The sequence below is a fragment of the Rhinoderma darwinii genome, chromosome 5, assembly GCF_050947455.1.
Source record: "Rhinoderma darwinii isolate aRhiDar2 chromosome 5, aRhiDar2.hap1, whole genome shotgun sequence".
NCBI classification, from domain to species: domain Eukaryota; kingdom Metazoa; phylum Chordata; class Amphibia; order Anura; family Rhinodermatidae; genus Rhinoderma; species Rhinoderma darwinii.
In genome coordinates, this window is record NC_134691.1 from 195,594,195 (window position 1) to 195,615,009 (window position 20,815).

Consider the following 20,815-nt stretch of genomic DNA (forward strand, 5'->3'; position numbering starts at 1 on the left):
ATTTTATATACTTTGCAGATCAGACCCCAGATCAGACCCTAAAATAAATTCAGACCCCTTGCCAGACCTCTAGATAGTTTCAGATCCCAGACCAGAACCAGGCCTAAAAATAAATTCAAAAACAGACCAGACTTTAAAATATATTTAAACCCCTTCAGACGAGACCCGAAAATAAATCAAGACCCCAAACCAAACCCAAAATAAATACAGACCCCAGGCACCAAAGTATATACAGACCAGACCAATAAATAAATTCTGATCCTAAATCAGACCCCATGCATTTACTTATTTCTCCCCGTTGCAGTCCTTTTACTTCCAAGCGCCACCGCAACACAACATCCTGTCAGGGCACCAAGAAGTTTAGAGGACACCAGGAGGGAGTAGAGGTAAAAAAAAGTAACATTTGACGGGACTAACATTAGCGGGCCAGCTTGGATTGATTGGAGTTCAATGAGAGCCGATAATGGAAAATGGTTTCCTGAAGATTAAGAAAGGACTGTCATAGCGAGCAGAGAACAGGACATGTCCACCATATACAGTATGTAGCATATCCCACACAACATTTCATCCCCTGAAACAGTCTGGGTAGACCGTATTATAAACCCTAGGCAAATATGCACAAACATAATACACTGCAAAAGTTTTATTAAAGTTTTGACAAATATCTGGCAAGCTTTTAACAAACTTTTGACATGTCATAGTGATATGTCAGAAGTTTTGATTGGAGGGGGTCCGAGCACTGAGATCTCCACTAATCGCTAAAACGAAGCGGCAGAAGTGCGGGCTCATAGACTTTTTATTAAGTCCGTATTCCGATACATTGATTTCCGGAAACAGGCGAGCAGACACGAAGCGGTTGAGCATGTCAGAAGTTTGTCAAATGTTTAATTACCCTTTAATTTTTCGCTTAAAGACACTTGATGACTGCCTCTTGTGAGTGTTTCACAACAGTGATTCCATTTCTCCAGAGACAGTGATCTATTCAGAACTCTTTCTTAAGATTAGCTAAATATTAGTAAGGGAAGTATTGAAAGAAGAGTACAGCATTGAAATTATTAATTTGCTAGTAAGATCCGAGTGACAGATCCACTCAAACTGGGTCACTATTGGTAAATCTGCCTAAGGTATAATGGACTAAAAAAAAAAAACATAAATCGGGAAAACATAAAAGTCTTCAGCAGAATGGGGAATAAGTTGTTCCCTAAAATCTCACAAGTGAAGAATTTGGGATGTTATTAAGAAGTTGGATACTGTAAGTCGTTTCTTCCAGGACCACGTGGCCAGTGTCTGTGAGTCAGTGTTGGATAGATACAAAGTGTAAAGAAAACAGGAAGGATGGGACTGTTTTTTGTGTTTGTAGCATTTACTATGCAGTAAAAATTACATGTTAACTGTATTCTGTGGTTCAGTATGATTATGGCAATACCAAATTTATATAGTTTCGTAATGTTTTACTACTTTTACAAAATTAAAAAAAATTGAAAGTTTAAAAAAACTGGTTTTGAGTCGCCATATTCTAAGACCCATACATTTTTTATTTTTTTGTTGATGGACTTTTGTGAAGCGTACATACGACTTTATGATTTTACATTTTATTTCATTATTTGGGGGAAGGTAAGGTGGTTAAAGATAAGTATTTCTGTAATTTTTTTATACTGCGTTTTACTGTGCTGGATCAATAAAATTGTATTTTAATGGCTTGGATCGCTACAGCTGTGGCAATATCAAATATGTTTCTTTTTTATTGCTTATATTATTTTACCAAAAAAAAGGAAAAGAGTTTATTTTTTTACTTTAGAAGTTTTTTTTATATGTATATTATTAACATTTGTATTAAAAAAAAATTTTAGTCCCACTTGCTTAATAGCGCTTAATAAGAGTACTAAGATGCAAACCTGGGGGCCTTCATTAGGCCCCTGGCTGCCAGAACAACCCATCCGCATCCTGCAATTGCGACGCGGGAGGGCGATATAGGTTAAGAGAGAAGCTCCCCTCTGTCTAACCATTTAGATTCAGCACTCGCTATTCGTTAAACATCCGGGATCAAAGTTATCTCTGATCGCGACCGTTAGAGCAGGCTTCAAGCTGTAATATATGAGCCCGCTCCATACTTCCCCTCTCCGACTATGACGTACTTGTACATTTCCAAGTTAAAATTAATTTCCTCTTTTCATTTACACAATGAGACATCTATATATCTTTCACATAATTATTTTTGTTTGTTTTATTGACGTTTGTTTTATTGTATGTGAATATTTGTGCCCTATTGACAGGGCAGCTGGTCATGTACCTCCGATTGAGGAATGAGAATATTTCATTTCTTATTCCTTAAGGCTCTCTAAATACCTGTATGGAGACTACCAGCTGATGTCCTAACTATCATTATATTCTTACTGTTCTTCTTTATTTCCTTGTCTCTTATGCATTCATTTTTGTGACTATGTGGGTTATAGATGGAAGCCCCCTTTTAGCTTGGTGCGCAACAGTTTCTCTTAACTAAAAATCTACTGTTTTAACTGTGGTAACATTATGGCAATGGAAGATTAAGACATCCTTTTAGCGCCACATTTTAGGGTCCGTATTTCAGCCTCAAAATACTTAGAAACAGCCGTTCTACTGAACCATATCTAGCTTGCGTTCCCGGTGAGGAAAAGCTTAGATATGCCTCTGGACATAGGGTTCTATGGTGATCTAAATTCGATTTGGTAGAACTGCATGGTGTTGTTTTTTAGGTTTCTGAAACTTATTTTATTCTGGATAATGTTATGGTAAAATCTTGTATCTATCATTTTTACATTTTGCATTAATTTCTATGAATGCTAGCATTTATTACGATGTCATACTATTGAAAATGCTCTATTTTATACAAAACTCTAAAGGAACTGAATTGGGTAGGTGTTTGTATAGATATATTTATAAAATGATGAAAATTCTTTTTTTTTATTATTATTTTATTCAGTTTAGTTTTCCATTTCTCAAGAGATCAATTATTTCTATAGGTTACCTAAGGAAAACCAGGAACATATTTATCTTTACCTGACAGTACAGCGCATCTTAAAAAAGATGTGCGCAGGATAGGCTTGGCGTTTTACGTGGAGATTTTATAGATTTATGAGCGCTTTTTATTCTGTCATTTTGTGAGCATATGAAATAAAGTACCAAAAGATTTTATCCAACGCTGCAGTCTGTGCTAGGTTTGTCTGCTTTTATCCTTTGCAGAACCACTTTATGGGAAGGCTCGGAGACCATGCAGTAGAAAAATCAAGTGTGTTCTGATACTTCATCTACCACATCTAACCTCCTTGATATTGGGGATGGGGAGGACAGTTTGTTGACTTTTTATCCGAACTATACAGTGTGTGCATTGCACATAATTTTTACATACGTTGTCTCATTGCTCTTACAGCATTGCAAGTCCTCTATGTTGACAGAATGATTTAATAATACAGTACTTTGGCTAAATCCAACAAAGTTCAGAGTCTGGCGTATAATATTATACTTACATATGTTCTACTTATTTACGTTGACCATCTGATTCTTTTTCACTATGATCAAAGGCATCCACGGGAGTCAGATCCCTTGAACAAAACATTAGGACATACCTCTGCCTGAATAATGTTTGCTGAATAGAAATATTTTTTAGGAATATAATTGTGTTAGTTGGATATTATCGTCAGTTTTATTTTTAAACTTTATTTTCAAGGTATGAACTGATTTTGATCTAACAGAAGAAATATTGTTGGTGTCTCTTTTTGTGTCTTTATAAGGGCTAATGCACATGACTGTGTGTGCCGCCCGAGTCCTATCCGTGATCCATGGAAATATAGGACATGTTCTATCTTTCCATGGATCAGAGAGTTGGGTCCCGATTCATCAACTAAAGTGAATGGGTCCTTGAAATCGGGTGCCGCTCGGTTGCCGTGAAAAACTACCCGAGTGACACTCAGTCATGTGCAACTGGGCTAAGAAGTGGAGTTTTTCTATAAGTAGATATTTATTACCTGCTCTTCATCAAATACATCATTTTTTATTTTTATTTTGCCAGATTGTCATCTATATCATTAAAGCTCAATGCAATACCAACTAGGTTTATTCTGTTCACTATCATTTGTGTAGTGGATATGTATTTGTTTAGTGTTTATCCTCCATCTTTAATACACTGAGGAATGTGTTGGCATTTTAGATATATGTTTTCATAATAAGAGGATTAATTATTTTTGCACATAATATACACAAAACATCAGGTAATAATAATTAAAGGATAGTAGGATGGTTGGCTTCTTCAGGTAAAAAATGACCGCAATTTCCACAGACCAGTGATTCAATAGCCCTATTTGTTAGCGGAAAAAATAAAACATGCAATAGAGTAAAGATAATAGGTTGTGGTATTCCAACCATATTGCAGAATAAATTGCTTTCTTAAATTAACTTATAGTGTTATAACAAATACAGAGTAGCATCAATAATGATTGTAAAGCAATTAAATATCAAATCATTAAAGAGGAGATTTGATTTTAAATTGGGTTTATTTTTTCTTAAAAAAATGCTTGTGAATTTTACAATATAGTGTACAGAATTAATTTAAGTATCCACGAGATTCAGGGGGCTTAGATTGTATGTAATATATTGCATTTTAAGAACAAATGTGTTTCCTTACCCAGATTTCTAAAGAATTCAACACTTAATTCATGAGCCACAACTGTTAACATTGGAAAAAAGAAGATGTATTACTAAATTTGGACGTTTGAACCCCTGTACAGTAATTGCAACCATTTAATAGAATACAGATTAAAAAAATAATACAAATATTATGAATTTACCTTAAAATTGTAAGAGTTGCAAATCTCCTGAGATAAAAAAAGAATCATTGTTCACATATTCTTTCTCCTGGCAATTCAGTGCTTATGCTCCGGCGGTCCTCCCTGTGTTTGTTTACATGGGGGCAGCATGCGACCAATGCAGTCAATCAGAGGGCACAGCAGTGACGTGTCATATTCGGCAGTGATGTGTCGTATTCCTGCCATCATGGCGCTCATGACCGCTGAGCCCTCTGATTGGCTGCAGCAGACACACGCTGCCTGCATGTAAGCAAATACTGGGAGGACCACTAGAGCAATAACCCAGATAACTCCAGAATTCAGAAAATACAGAAATACAGAATTCTTCTGAAACACTGCCAATGTTCGTCCATCTTTTTCTTTAATATTGAGCAAATATGTTTAGCTGACATTTATCCTCAGTGTTTGCTACTGTCTTTAAGTCTCTAGGGGCAGCTATATGGTTTGCTTCGTTCATGCCATGTCAAGATAAGATCACTGGAAGATCTCCTGAATAGCTCTTAGGATTAGTTACTTACTCTGGATGTATGAAGGGGTGCAGGGAATCTAGAGCTCTGTATAAAAAAAAAAGAGAGCTTTAATCCATATTGTGACGTTAATCAGCGCAGAAATTTATACCCATTACAATACATAAAAAAAATACTCTTAGAAGTGCTTGCAGTAATATTTGGGACATCTGAATGGGGGAAGCTTTTTTTTTCCCGCAGCACTGTGCAGGAAAACATTATTATAAAAGCTTAAGAATGTTAAAAAATAATTTGTTCTAAAAATGGTTAACTGAATCATACGAAGAAACTCAAAAAACATTGGTGTAGAAACTAGAAGTTCTTTCCAGTTGCATTCACCGAAATTACTCGTAACATAAAATGGAATTAACCTAAAAGGACCTTGAGATAGTATCAAATTAGAACATAATGTTTAGCCCAATTATGTATGAAATTGATTGGAAATACATTATGATTAATGGATACCTTAATTTCTCTTGTTGCTGTGTTAGATGTTATTATCATTATCCTGTCTGTTTTACAAAACCACAAGAAGTTGTCTGCAATATTTACACTCACATTCTCTTTTCTAAGCCTGGTAACAAAATACTTGGCATACTGCTGGTGATTGATGGTCTTCCTTTAGAATGCACTTTTGAATTGGCATAATTTACAGAGTTGGAATCTTATCCAATGGCTTTTATTACTCTGGACAAACTTAGCTCAGCATAAGCATGAAAAAGAGTCAGAGATTTCCCAGTAACACATATGCAGACTCATCCATACGTCTCACATTCTTCCAACCCTACATGTGGTGATGGATAGTGTATTAGTGGTGCAGATGCTAAAATAGATGATGAGAAACTTATATAATAAAAGAGCTAAGGATTATAAACCTTGGTGTTCCTCAGAGCCTGGTCAGGGGTTCCCCAGAACACAATTGCAAGACCTGTCACTTTTACAGTAGAGACAGCAAACCGATTTCAATTTGCCCAAAGATCCTTTGCAAAACACATCAAAGAAAGAATATAGAATTATTGGATGTTTGAGCTCTCTCTACATTAAGCTTCTTTGAAGTAGGAATGGTAGTAGGGATTACAGAATTAGGCTTAGTTGTCAGAGTGGTCCCTATCCTTGCCAGTTGTACACTATAATTTTCCCCATTGCTATCATCCATGCTTGAAAAATAAAGAGAGAGAAATAAAAAAATTGAACCCGTTAGTGACCACCAATACGCCTTTTTACAGCCACTAATGGGCCTTAGGTTAGGCCACCGTCAATTCACTGCAGCCTTCTAAGTAAGTCCCGTGTCCCATGACAGCCGAGCTACTGCACTAATGGTCGCAATCGAAGATTCCTTCAATCGCAACCATTTACCCCCATAGATGTCACCGTCGATAATGATCACTGCATCTAAGGGTTTTATAGAGGGGGGGGCTCCCTCTCTCAACCTTCGGCGACGTGCAAATGCGATCGCGGGCTGCTGATAGATTGTCATAGCCGGGGGCCTAACAAAGGCCCCCAGGACTGCCATGGCTGTATGCCTATCATGCCGTACCAAAGGAATGGCCTAATGGGTTACCTGTCAGTTTTACACTGACAGGCAATAATGCTTTGGTATACTAAGTACACTAAAGCATTATATAAGTGATCAAAAGATCACATAGTAAAGTCCCCTAGTGGGGCTGAAAAAATAATTCATTAATGTGAAATCAAATTTATTAAAAAAGGTAGACAGTAAAACAAAAATAAAATCATTTTTTTCCATAAAAAGTGGTTTTATTTTGTAAAAGTTAAAAAAAAATAAAAAAAAATATGCACATATGGTATCGCCGCGATTGTAATAACCCAAACAATAAAGTTAACATTGCTATAAATTGCTATTGTTTCAATTGACCCCCAAAATGAATCATAATAATTATTAATCAATAAGTCCTATGTACTCCAAAATGGTACCAATTAAAACTACTCTTTGCCCTGCAAAAGGCAAGCCTTCATTTGGCTGCGTCGACTGAAAAATACAAATGTTATGGGTCTTGGAATGCGGCGATGCAAAAACAAATAATTTTTGTTCAAAAGTTTTTATTGTGCTCAATCACCTCAAGAAACCAATTTCGCAGGTTTTTCTATTTTGCCAGCAACACTCATTCTTGCAATTTTACCTACCTTCTACTAGTATCTCCAGCAGACGATGTCCATCATTTAATGCAGTTCGGTGATACAGCAACCAAGTTCCGAGGATTTGACTGTCGTAATCATAGGATGTCACATAGTCACGTTGAGATGATAGTCAGGAAGGATTGGGGACCAGCGGAAATTGGCTGTGCGGGAACAGCACCCAAACATTATTATATAAGAATTTGTTTTGTTTTACTATTTAAGGCATATTAAAACAATAAATCCATATAAAGATGACCTTCTTTAATAATAGATTATGTGATGTAACACTTATAAAATATCTAATGTGCAATTACAATTTCTGCCTATATTAATCACCCCCTTGGACTTTGCAATACATAATGGCTATATCTGGTATTGTGGCTCATTCCCATTCAAGTGAATGGGGCTGAACGGCAATAACAGACAAAGCCAATGGACAGACGTGGTACTGTTTTTTGTCAGGCCAACCCATTTAGTGAGTCTCTTGTAAGTTCTATACATTCATCACAATTATTAAACATAAAATAAATGAATGTGTAAGGGCACGTCCAGACGTAGCGGAGTTTTTCCGCTGCAAATGTTGGTGCAGATTTGGGGCAATTACGCAGCGAATCTGCACCAACATTTGCATATTTGACAGGTAATTCAGACGTTGCAGAAAAGACAGCGGACTTGCCACAGATTTCAGTTTTTGCATTGCAAAGGCTGAAATCCGCAGTGAAATTCCGCTTCTTCTCCGCAACAGACAGTGCATGTTGCGGAGGGAAAATTCCGCACTGCAGCCTATGGCCGCAGCGGAGTTTTCCGCAACATCTGAACTAATTTGCCTAAAAATTTATTGAAACAACTGTAAAAAACTGACGCTGGAGAATTCCACTGCGGACTGTCCGTCACGTCTGAATGTGCCCTAAGTGTTCACTCTCATTACTGTAATACACCAAAATCATCACTAAATAGCTGATTGATTTTGGAAGTCACTTATGGAAAGGTAAGGTGTTGTTGTATAAAAATCTATCTCTTGAAGGTCCGCCTGCTGATGTTTTCCTTTTTTGACCAAATCTATGCGATGAGAAAACATGCTGCTAAAACTTTCCCCAAGATTCTGATTTAGGATGATTGCTAAAGATTCTTAACATATGTTACCATACATTGCTATTTATATGGAGGATGTCAACTTTCTTGTGAATTTTAATAAAACATATAAGAATAACTGCAGCAGAGCTACACAGAAAATTCTCAGCTGCCATTATATGCATTAGGCTTGTAAGTAGTTTCATGATTTGGCCATACACATCAGATAATTTTTAACGATTTTTGTGGGCTCCATCAATAATCTAATGTGTATGGGGGCAGTCCGAACCTGTATTGGAGGAATTCGCATGTTGGATATTTTTTCCCCTGGAAGATAGGCATATCCGAGCAAATACGTTCATGGGGAAGTTTAGTATACAGCTCTCTTTGGTGTTTGGCCAACATAAGAACATTTACTATCCCAATTAATTTTTTTTCTTGACAAAAGTAAAGCTTTATTTTAAAAATAAACTACAATAATAGTAATAATAATAGTAACAATAATACTTAATGTGATTATAATAAATTTAAATACATATAAACTACAGTATACTATACTAAGACTATTTATAACAATGATATAAAATAGCAATACTGTCAAATTCACGTAATAGACTACTATACTAGTCACCTGCTATAAATGCTAGTAATTCTAATAAAGTAATACAATTCTATAATAATATTGTATACTATATTGTTCCTAATTTCGAGGTCCATGTAAGTGTCAGAGGCCCCAGCTGTTGGCACCTGCAGATACTATTGGACATCACCGACACTGTGGATGTGATAGCATTACTGAAAATTGGCACAAGTGTCACTGCAATTGACACCAGAACCATATCACTGTCACTTTCTTCTTGGTCAGGATAATCAAAGGCACTTGGCATTATGACCAACACTGTCAAACTTTGCATTAACATAATATCACTGCCACTTGAATTTTTAAAGACAGAAATATCTGTTTGGTTGTTTCCTTTCTTTGTAACTAAATACATTACAAACACATTTAACACACGTGTCTCTATTGTGAGCACATATTTTTAGATATATAATTTGCAACAAACCCTGTATACTACCTTTCTAAATCAAGAATTCTAATAATTGTTTAAGAATCAAATCAATATGTCCTATCAATGTTGTTTTGGTTTTTTTTTCGGACATTTCAGCCAGAAATCATGAAGAGTCGACATTTTTACAGAAAAATTGGAAACCCAAAAGTGCCCCTGCCCGCACCTCCGCCCCAATCAGACCCCCCCAGATCAGACACACACACATACACACCCCCAGACATATATACAAAAAAAATCTTTACTTGCTGCTTCTCCGTCTCTTCTTGTTTGCAGGAGGCCTCCCCCGTATCCCCTCAGGCTGCCACATCAAGCTCAGTCTGTTTTGCGGCGCATACAAAAGGGTTGTATGTGACGCAGCACACAAAGTCCAGCATCAGGATGTTGTGTGCTGTGTCAGATATAATGTCCTGACACTGCACGGTGTTAGTACCTTGTATGCGGCGTGGCACAGAACACCTGATGTGGCAGCCTGAATGGGATCCGGGTCGGGTCCCTTCCCCTCTTGACCCGGTCACGGTTGCACCCTCTGCAACCGTGATCGGAATGGAACTGCTTGCCAAAATGCAATGTGGTTATCCCTCTCCCTACCCATATATGTTGCTGTCACTTTGACATTACTAATACTGGCTTGGTGTTACAGAGCTTTAAAGGGGCTGGATACAGTCCTAGAAGACTTTAGAGAGTCAAAGACAAGTTTTTTGGGCAAACGGTGGATTTGCGATTTGTGGTGAATTTATTTGGACCAAATTAAATCATATGCCTTATTCGACTCTAAACTAATTTCGGGAAATGCGCTCATCTCTAGTCATCAGCTCACAGCATAGCAGTAGAAATTGGTTAACACTTGCTTGCAGAGCAGATATGGTTAGGGTCAACTTTAATCTCAGGTTTTAGGCCCAAACTAAGAAAGCAGCAAAAAGACTCACCCCTTTTCTGGCCGCTGTCATCAAATCATGTTGTACAAGTAAATCACAAAGGATCAGCTTGTTTAATGCATTTAATTAGAGGTCATAGCTCCACTTGTTTGTTTCAGAGACAGATGCATTTAAAGAAGAGAGGTAGCCCCATAGCAAAGTGAAAATGGGTCCCTCATTATTAATTCTCCACACTCTTGTTTTCTAACAATGCAGTCCTTCACAGGTTCTCACCACCTCATAGCAAAGGGAAGAGAACCAACCTAGGCTGGGTCTTCTCTCTACAAGGGCCCCATAGTAGCCACATGACCTGCCTCTATGGCACAAACTCCCTTGTACAGAACACAGTACGGAAACCCTAGATCCCCAACAGATTTAAAGTGGATGACTTTCTAAAATATATGCTGCATTTATAAATAGCAAATTGTAATACGAGGTCTGCTATGTGTTTGTACTAACTACATTATACACTGCGCTCCTCACGAGAATGCTGCCCCATGCACATAACTACAGCAGCCTATTAAGTGACTATTCACTTTAAAGCTGTTTAAACAATATTATAATAAAAGGTCCTCTGGGATTTTAGACCAAACACCACAAAAACAATTATTGTGACATTTAGGTAAAAGTAGTTAGGAAATATTCCTACAGTAAATACTAATTACTATTACGGCATTGTGTTGTACTATGAAATAAAGTCTTTAGCTCCTAAAAAGTGTGCTCTAGTCTACATCACAAAATACATGCATTCTTTGCAGAAATAGAGCTTTCATCGGTGGGTCCATATTTCGTAGCCTAATTTAAGATAAGTGTGGAACCCCTTTAAGGGCATAAGATCTTATAAACTTTTAAAATGAATGTGTATTATATACAATGTAAAAAATATAATTGTAACCTGACAAATTTACTGATAAAGTCACTTTTAGTTTGCCAACAGTATCACTTATCGCTTGTTCATTGAGGTCTCAAAACATATTTTTCTGATTAAAATGGATCCTACTGAAATCACTCAAACCGCTCTGATAAGCACTTCCTGAACGTTGCAACTATCAAAATGGAGGTCACAGTTACGCCACAAAGGAACAATCACAATAAAACAATATTGTGAAAGAAGTATTTCAGCTGTCTCTTATTTAGCAGCATGTTGAAAGTACAGTTATCAACAAAGTGAAACTCAAGCCCCGTCAGCTGTGTTCTAGATCAAGGACTTCTCATTCCTTCTTTACTTTACTCCACTTTGTTTTCACCAAGGGTTTTAGATATTAATCATATTGAAATATTTCCCAAGGGTTAGAGAGCACAGATTTTAATCTGATACATCACAAGCTGAGTATTTCACCGTTGCTTTCCTCTTGAAAAAGGTGAATGTGGCAATATGATAAACTGTAAATGTGGTTTGCATATTTTTTTGGTAAAGATAAAATGTAAGGTTATGTAAACACATTTTTATGTATTACAAATACATTTCTGCATATAAATCACAATGGACCAATAGGATTTTCACTAAAACTGGTTGAAAATGACAATAAATGAGGATCTACTGAATTAAAACAGAATTTTATATTTCCACAAGCGAGACATTGCGATTTGTCAATGCTACAGTATTGAAATTTTCCAATTTTCAAGTGCATGTGTAAGGTATTTAACCATAGAACTTTATTTCACAGTTTATACATAGACATAATGTAAGTTTGAGTGGATATGTAAGTACATTGCATTACTTATCTTGTACTGATCCTGAGCTATATAGCCTGTGTACAAGAGCTGCATTCACAATTCTGCTCTTTGCTACTAGAAACAAGGAAAGAAACAAGCATGTCAATCTATATATATATATATATATATATATATATATATATATATATATATATATACACTACCGTTCAAAAGTTTAGGGTCACTTAGAAATTTCCTTATTTTTGAAAGAAAAGCACAGTTTTTTTCAATGAAGATAACATTAAATTAATCAGAAATACACTCTATACATTGTTAATGTGCTAAATGACTATTCTAGCTGCAAACGTCTGGTTTTGAATGCAATATCTACATAGGTGTATAGAGGCCCATTTCCAGCAACCACCACTCCAGTGTTCTAATGGTACATTGTGTTTGCTAACTCTGTTAGAAGGTTAATGGATGATTAGAAAACACTTGAAAACCCTTGTGCAATTATGTTAGCACCGCTGTAAACAGTTTTGCTGTTTAGAGGAGCTATAACACTGACCTTCCTTTGAGCTAGTTGAGAATCTGGAGCATTACATTTGTAGGTTCGATTAAACTCTCAAAATGGCTAGAAAAAGAGAGCTTTCATGTGAAACTCGACAGTCTATTCTTGTTCTTAGAAATGAAGGCTATTCCATGCGAGAAATTGCCAAGAAACTGAAGATTTCCTACAACGGTGTGTACTACTCCCTTCAGAGGACAGCACACACAGGCTCTAACCAGAGTAGAAAGAGAAGTGGGAGGCCCCCACAACTGAGCAACAAGACAAGTACATTAGAGTCTCTAGTTTGAGAAATAGACGCCTCACAGGTCCTCAACTGGGAGCTTCATTAAATAGTACCCGCAAAATGCCAGTGTCAACGTCTACAATGAAGAGGCAATTCCGGGATGCTGGCCTTCAGGGCAGAGTGGCAAAGAAAAAGCCATATCTGAGACTGGCTAATAAAAGGAAAAGATTAATATGGGCAAAAGCACACAGACATTGGACAGAGGAAGATTGGAAAAAAGTGTTATGGACAGACTAATCGAAGTTTGAGGTGTTTGGATCACACAGAAGAACATTTGTGAGACGCAGAACAACTGAAAAGATGCTGGAAGAGTGCCTGACGCCATCTGTCAAGCATGGTGGAGGTAATGTGATGGTCTGGGGTTGCTTTGGTGCTGGTAAAGTGGAAGATTTGTACAAGGTAAAAGGGATTTTGAATAAGGAAGGCTATCACTCCATTTTGCAACGCCATGCCATACCCTGTGGACAGCGCTTGATTGGAGCCAATTTCATCACACAACAGGACAATGACCCAAAGCACACCTCCAAATTATGCAAGAACTATTTAGGGAAAAAGCAGGCAGCTGGTATTCTATCTGTAATGGAGTGGCCAGCGCAGTCACCAGATCTCAACCCCATAGAGCTGTTGTGGGAGCAACTTGACCGTATGGTACGCAAGAATTGCCCATCAAGCCAATCCAACTTGTGGGAGGGGCTTCTGGAAGCATGGGGTGAAATTTCTCCCGATTACCTCAGCAAATTAACAGCTAGAATGCCAAAGGTCTGCAATGCTGTAAATGCTACAAATGGAGCATTCATTGACGAAAGCAAAGTTTGAAGTTTCAAATAAAAAACATTATTTCTAACCTTGTCAATGTCTTGACTATATTTTCTAGTCATTTTGCAACTCATTTGATAAATATAAGTCTGAGTTTTCATGGAAAACACAAAATTGTCTGGGTGACCCCAAACTTTTGACCGGTAGTGTATATATATATATATATATATATATATATATATAGCTATAAATATATATAAATATATATGTATACATATATACATATATACATAACTTATTAACTATTTGCTCTTCCTATATCAGATTACTTACAATGTGTGGTTTATAAATTATAGTTCTCAGAATCTCAAAACTATAGAGCAAGCTCTGTGCAAACACTGCGCCAGTAAGGAATGTTGGAAGATTTGAGTTTAGCATTCTGCCAAATTCTGAATTTAATTATGTTTTAGAAATTGTTATAATACTGTACATGATGTAAAGCAACTCACTTGTATAGTAACTCAACTTTCATGAATGTGATCTACAGTATATGTAAACTGTTACATGGTGCACAAAGATAAAAATAAAAAAACAGCAATTATATAAATTCATTTTTTATATAAAGGCCCATAAAAAAGTGCCGTGTCTGCACACATTTCAAAGTTGATGCTCTTTCTGTTTAGACTTTTCATTTGAAGATCAAGTTAATTTCTCATTTCCGAACCATTATTTAAAGGGCTACTTCAACATTTGTTATGGACCCTAGCTTGTTTTTGTTGGTTTGGTTTGCTTAGATGAACTATGGTGACCTTTATGTGTGTGTTTTTTACATGTTTTGTGACAAACTTGACTAAATTCTGTATAATATACTGTATGTGATAACAATAAAAACATTATAACAATAAACAATATTGTGTTATACATAGTTACAATTTATGAAGTCAATTACGCAAAATCAGTGCAAGATAAATAATTCTGCAGAAGCTCCTAAGTATATGGATAAGATGAGAGAATTTGTCATATAATGTTATATATTTACTGTTTTGGAATCTAAAACTGGAATGAATAGAAAAATATAAATTAGTTGAACATAATTAATTTTTTTAACAGTTGTGCTGGCCTAATATCTCATCAAGGAATTTGTAGTAACATGTTGTAATCTAATAGAACGCTCTGAAATAGACAATACACAAAATACGTACGTCAGCTCCCTGAAAAACTGTTCCATTGTATCAAAGGATTGTTTTAAAATAAAACATAAAGTGTAAAAAGACAATAAGAAGAGCCCAGAAGGTTTTAAAAGCTGAATTTTTATTTTTATTTTACCACTTAAAAGAATATGTGAGATTTGTTACCTGTTAATCATTAATAATTGGTTAAGGATCCCCAATAAGATTTTCAAAGAAACTGTAATCAATATTCTAAATTCGGCATAAGAAAAATGTAAGTATTATTTCTACAGTACCGTATTTTTTGGACTATAAGACGCACCCACATTTTAGTTAAAATAAAATGAGAAAAAAAAATTCAGACCAAATAGTATGCTAACATTTTTAATAGAGTAAGCAAACAATGTTTTAATAATGTATAGGTCAACGGCAGTCTGTCATTAACAAATAAGGTGAAACCTCGGACTACTTGTGAGAAAACTGGAAAAACTCATCACCACTACACATCTGTGGATGATACACTGTTATGGGGACATCTGTGGATGATACACTGTTATAGGACATCTGTGGAGGATACACTCTTTTGGGGACAACTGTGGAGGATACACAGTTATGGGGACATCTGTGGATGTTAGTGTCATGTCCATGGCCGCGGGCAGTCAGGCTCACTCACCTCCTGATGGCCGCATCCATGGGTCTGCTCACTTCCGCTTACCTTGGCCGGGTCCCGTAGGGTGCCCGCTCTTAAATGGCCAGCGCGCGCACCAGAGTTAAATGTCAAAATTAACCCATGAGAACCCTGGACTGTAAGAAAGGCCCAGCCCCTTCCTCCCATGCCTGAGCGTTGTTGTTGTACCCTAAGTTTGTCTAAGCAAATGGTCTCCTAGTGTTTCCCAGTTCCCAGTGTTCCCCGTTCCTGTATCCCGTGCTACCTGGTCAAGTGCGATGCTGAGCTATAGTCATGCTGTGCTGTATTCCATGCCTGTCCTGCTACACCACGCCTGATGTCTGCCTGTTGCCTAAGTCCCAGCCGAGCCTGTCATTGCTACTGTCCAAGCTGCCACAGGTACACTATACAAACTATAGACTTTGACCTGCGTACTGTTGGCCAGCTGCAATACCGTCAAGGCGATATGGCCCAGTGGGTCCACGCACCCAACGATACAGTACGCTCAGGCCATAGACCACACTGGTCGATTCAAGACCAAGATGACGTCACAAGAGATGCAGACGGATATGCTGGCCCTCCGGTCTCAACAGGACCAACTCCTCCAGGCCTTGAACATTCTCTCCTTAGAATTAGCTTACCGCTCTCTATCCCAGCAGTGCCAGCATAATCGCTAAACCAGTCCCCAGTACGGCTGAGTGCCCGACGAAGGTCTCACGACCGAAATGTTAAATAGATCTATGCCAAATATTCCAAATGTGTGCCGAATACAATTCTTTCTGACTAAAACTGGGTTGGGACCCTATTTCGAGCACCTGAGGAAACTAGTGCTGTCTGAACAAAACCACACATTCTCGCACGTAGGCAGGAAGCACAAGCTGTCGTTCCTCCTACTACACCTCTTGGCAGTGTCGATCCTCAGACGACACCTCCTGGCAGTGTGGATCATCGATTTTCTTTGCCACTTCCTGACCGCTATGATGGAGATGCAGGGACCTTTTGTGGCTTTTTGAACCAGTGCCAGATCCACTTCACCCTGTATGCAAGAGCATTTTCATCATCTCTCTCCTCACTGGCAGGGCCCTTGCATGGGCGAATCCTATCTGAGAGAGACAAGGACCAGAGACCCGTAACTTCCAGGGGTTCCTCCGGACATTTTGCACAGTGTTTGAAGAGCCTGGACGAGTCTCGTCTGCAGCAGCCTCCTTGCTGAACCTACACCAAGGAGATAAAGCCGTGGGTGAGTACGCCATCCACTTCTGCACTCTGGCGGGAGAACTTTTGTGGAACAATGAGGCCCTGCTGGCTACATTCTGGCAGGGACTGTCTCCTAAGATTAAGGACGAGCTTGCCGCTCGAGATCTACCGTCTACCCTGGAAGACCTCATCCTTCTGGCCGCCCGGATTGACATATGGATCCGAGAACGGCTCCAAGAAGCTCGTTGGGAGGGAGGATTCCCTAGTCCAGTCCCTACTTTGCAGCAACCCCTGCTGTCCTCTGATGTCGATCCTCCTAAAGAGTCTGTGAGAACGGACCAGTTTAAGCTATCTACCCAGGAGAGACAACGCAGACGTACTTCGGGACTCTGTCTATATTGTGACCTCGGAGGCTATCTTATGCGTCTGTGTCCCCAAAAGCCCCAAAGCCTAAGGTTGGTAGGAGAGACAACCATGGGTAAAGAAGGACTTCCGTCTAAATTGTCCATACCTGTGACCATAGTGTCCGGAGATAGAACGGATCGGGTCATTGTGTATCTGGACTCTGGATCCGCTGCTAATATCATTTGTAGAGACCTGGTGGATCTTCTCCAATTACCCATTACCCCTCTGGTAAGGTCATTGATGGTTGCATCGGTAAATGGACTACCTCTGCCAGATCCCAGTTATAGCTGTGACCAAGCTGCTGAGGCTCCAAGTTGGAGCTCTCCACTCCGAGCTTCTATCGTTCTTTGTCTTGTCCAAGGCCGTTAGCCCCGTGCTGCTGGACCTGCCTTGGCTCGGACTACAAGCCCCAGTCCTGGACTGGAACTCTGTAGAGGTTCTCCAGTGGGGTCCCGAGTGTCACAACCATTGCCTCGTACAGATTCGTTCGGCTCAGCCTCCTCTGCCTCGGTCATTGGCAGGATTGCCTGGTCATTATGCTGCATTTTCGGACGTCTTCAGCAAGAGGGAGGAGGAGACGCTGCCCCCACACCAGGCATATGACTGTGCTATCGAGCTGATTCCTGATGCATCCCTTCCCCATAATAGGGTATATCCTCTCTCCTTGCCAGAGACTCTGTCCATGTCCACCTGTGTTAAAGAGAAATTGGAGAGGGGCTTCATACTGAAGTCCTCCTCCCCGGCAGGAGCTGGGTTCTTTTTCGTCAAGAAGAAGGATGGTTCCCTGCATCCTTGTATTGACTACTGGGGTCTCAACCAAATCACGGTGAAAAATAAATATCCGTTGCCACTGATCTCAGAACGGCTGAACCCTCGTCAGGCCAGGTGATGCTGTTCTTTACCAGGTTCCAGTTTGAGCTCCATTATCGCCCGACTGACAAGAATGTGAGGGCCGATGCTGTGTCCTGGTCATTCGAGACAGAGGACACCATGGAGATTCCACAGAATATTATTGATCCATCTTGCATTGTCTCTGTCAATCCCTTGCAAGTTAGGGACGTCCCTCCAGGGAGGACAGAGGGAGGATCCTCTGCTGGGGACACTGCTCCAGACTGGCAGGTCACGCGGGTACCCGTAAGACCCGAGACCTGATTGCCCATCATTTCAGGTAGCCCACGCTGCCCAAAGACATTATGGACTTTGTTTCTTCCTGCTAGTGTGTGCAGCTAACAAGGTCGCTCACTCCAGACCTGCTGGTCTGCTCCAGCCACAGCCTGTGCCCGATGCTCCCTGGCAGCATATAGCTATGGACTTTATTACTGACCTGCCTCCCTCTGCTGGATGCAGTACTGTCTGGGTGGTGGTGGATCGATTTTCAAAAACGGCCCACTTCGTTCCGCTGACCGGTCTTCCTTCTGCTCCTCAACTGGCCAACCTTTTCATCCAACACATCTTGCTGCGGCATATTGTGTCTGATCGGGGGGTTCAGTTCACCTCGTAGATCTGGAGAGCGCTCTGCGGAATCCTCGGTTTGAAGCTGGACTTTTCCTCAGCCTACCATCCCCAGTCCAATGGTCAGGTCGAGAGGATCAATCAGATCATGCAGAACTACCTACGCCACTACATTTCCAAGCAGCATGATGACTGGGTGCAGCTGCTTCCGTGGGCTGAATTCTCATATAATAATCACACCAGCGAGTCCACAAGGAATACACCGTTCTTCATTGTCTATGACCAACACCCACGAATTCCTCTCCCGGGTCCTGATACATACGAGGCACCAGCAGCAGACACTGCTTTTGGGAACTTCCCGCGGATCTGGCAGCAGACTCGATCCTCCATCTTAATGGCAGTCGACCGCATGAAACGGAAGGCAGACACAAGGAGAAGAGAACCCCCTCAATTTCTCCCTGGCACGAAGGTCTGGCTGTCCTCTAGGAATATCCGACTGAGGTTTCTATCATGCAAATTTGCTCCCAGGTTCCTCAGACCCTTCGAGATCCTACAGCAGATCAACCCTGTCGCCTACAAGCTTTGGCTGCCTCCTACCCTCAAGATCCCCAACTCCTTCCATGTCTCCCTCCTGAAGCCGATGGTTCTGAACCGCTATACCAAGACTCTTAGCTTTGCGGTTGCCTCCTGTGGTCCTTCAGACACCTTCGAGGTTAAGGAGATCTTGGACACCAGAAGGGTAAGAGGGAGAACTTTTTATTTGGTGGATTAGAAGGGGTTTGGTCCTGAAGAGAGGTCCTGGGAGCCAGAGCAGAACCTCAATTCTCCTAGCCTTCTGAAGAAGGGATACTGTCATGTCCATGGCCGCGGGCCATCAGGCTCACTCACCTCCTGATGGCTGCAGCCATGGGACTGCGAGTGCTGGCCCCAGTCTCCTCCTCAGGAGACGCCAGTGCTGACTTCCCCTTACCTTGGGTCCCGTAGTAAGGGGAAGTCAGAAGTACTATAAGAAGGGCCCATCCCCTTCCTCCCATGCCTGAGCATTGTTGTCGTACCCTAAGTTTGTCTAAGCAAATGGTCTCCTAGTGTTTCCCAGTTCCCAGTATTCACCATTCCTGTACCTGTATCCTTTATCCCGTGCTACCTGGTCAATTGCCGTGCTGAGCTGTAGTCATGCTGTGCTGTATTCCACGCCTGTCCTGCTGCACCATGCCTGACGTCTGCCTGCTGCCTAAGTCCCAGCCGAGCCTGTCATTGCTACTGTCCGAGCTGCCACAGGTACACTATACGAACTATAGACTGTGACCTGCATCCTGTTGACCAGCTGCCATACAGTCAAGACGGTACTGCCCAGTGGGTCCATGCACCCAACGTGACAGTTAGACTGTTATGGGGACATCTGTGGATGATGCATTGTTATGGAGATCTGTGAATGACGCATTGTTATGGGGATATCTGTGGATGACACACTATTATGGGGGACATCTACAAATGACACACTTATGGGGAGAGGGTATTTGTACGTTACTACACGTTTTGTCCTTTTCCGTAGCTTTTGTTCTGTTAATAATAGGGAACGGCAATATGTTGTCCTGTAATGTCTGCATCCTATTGTTATGCAGACAGTCAGGCCAATCAGAGAAGGTTGTAGGGCAGAACAGAGATAGTTGATTGTTTTTATTATATTTTTAACCCATCTCTGCCTCTGTGTGGTACAGTCCAAGCTCCTCCAACTGTGTTGTCCTGATGACCAGGGTAGGTAAGTGGCTGTGGGCAGCTACTGCAGAACGACCACTTCTGACCTCCCCCTCCCCTAGCTGTCACACTGCCAGCAGCCAAGGAAGAAGCAGAGGCACTCTCAAGAGATCGGACACTGCACAGATATGATCCTTCCTGACCCCCTCCCCCAGCCTTCATGCTGCCGACACTACAGACAGTAGAAGCACGGCCCCACGGGGCAAAGGTAAATCACGCAGACCGCTGGAAGACATTTCAACCTGCAATAAATCCCTCCTGCATTCCCCTGCTGTCTAAATAATGGCAGAGAACTTCTTTAAAAAAAGGTACCTTCACTCTAGAAGACGCAGTCAAATTTAAGCCACATTTTATGCGACTGAAAAC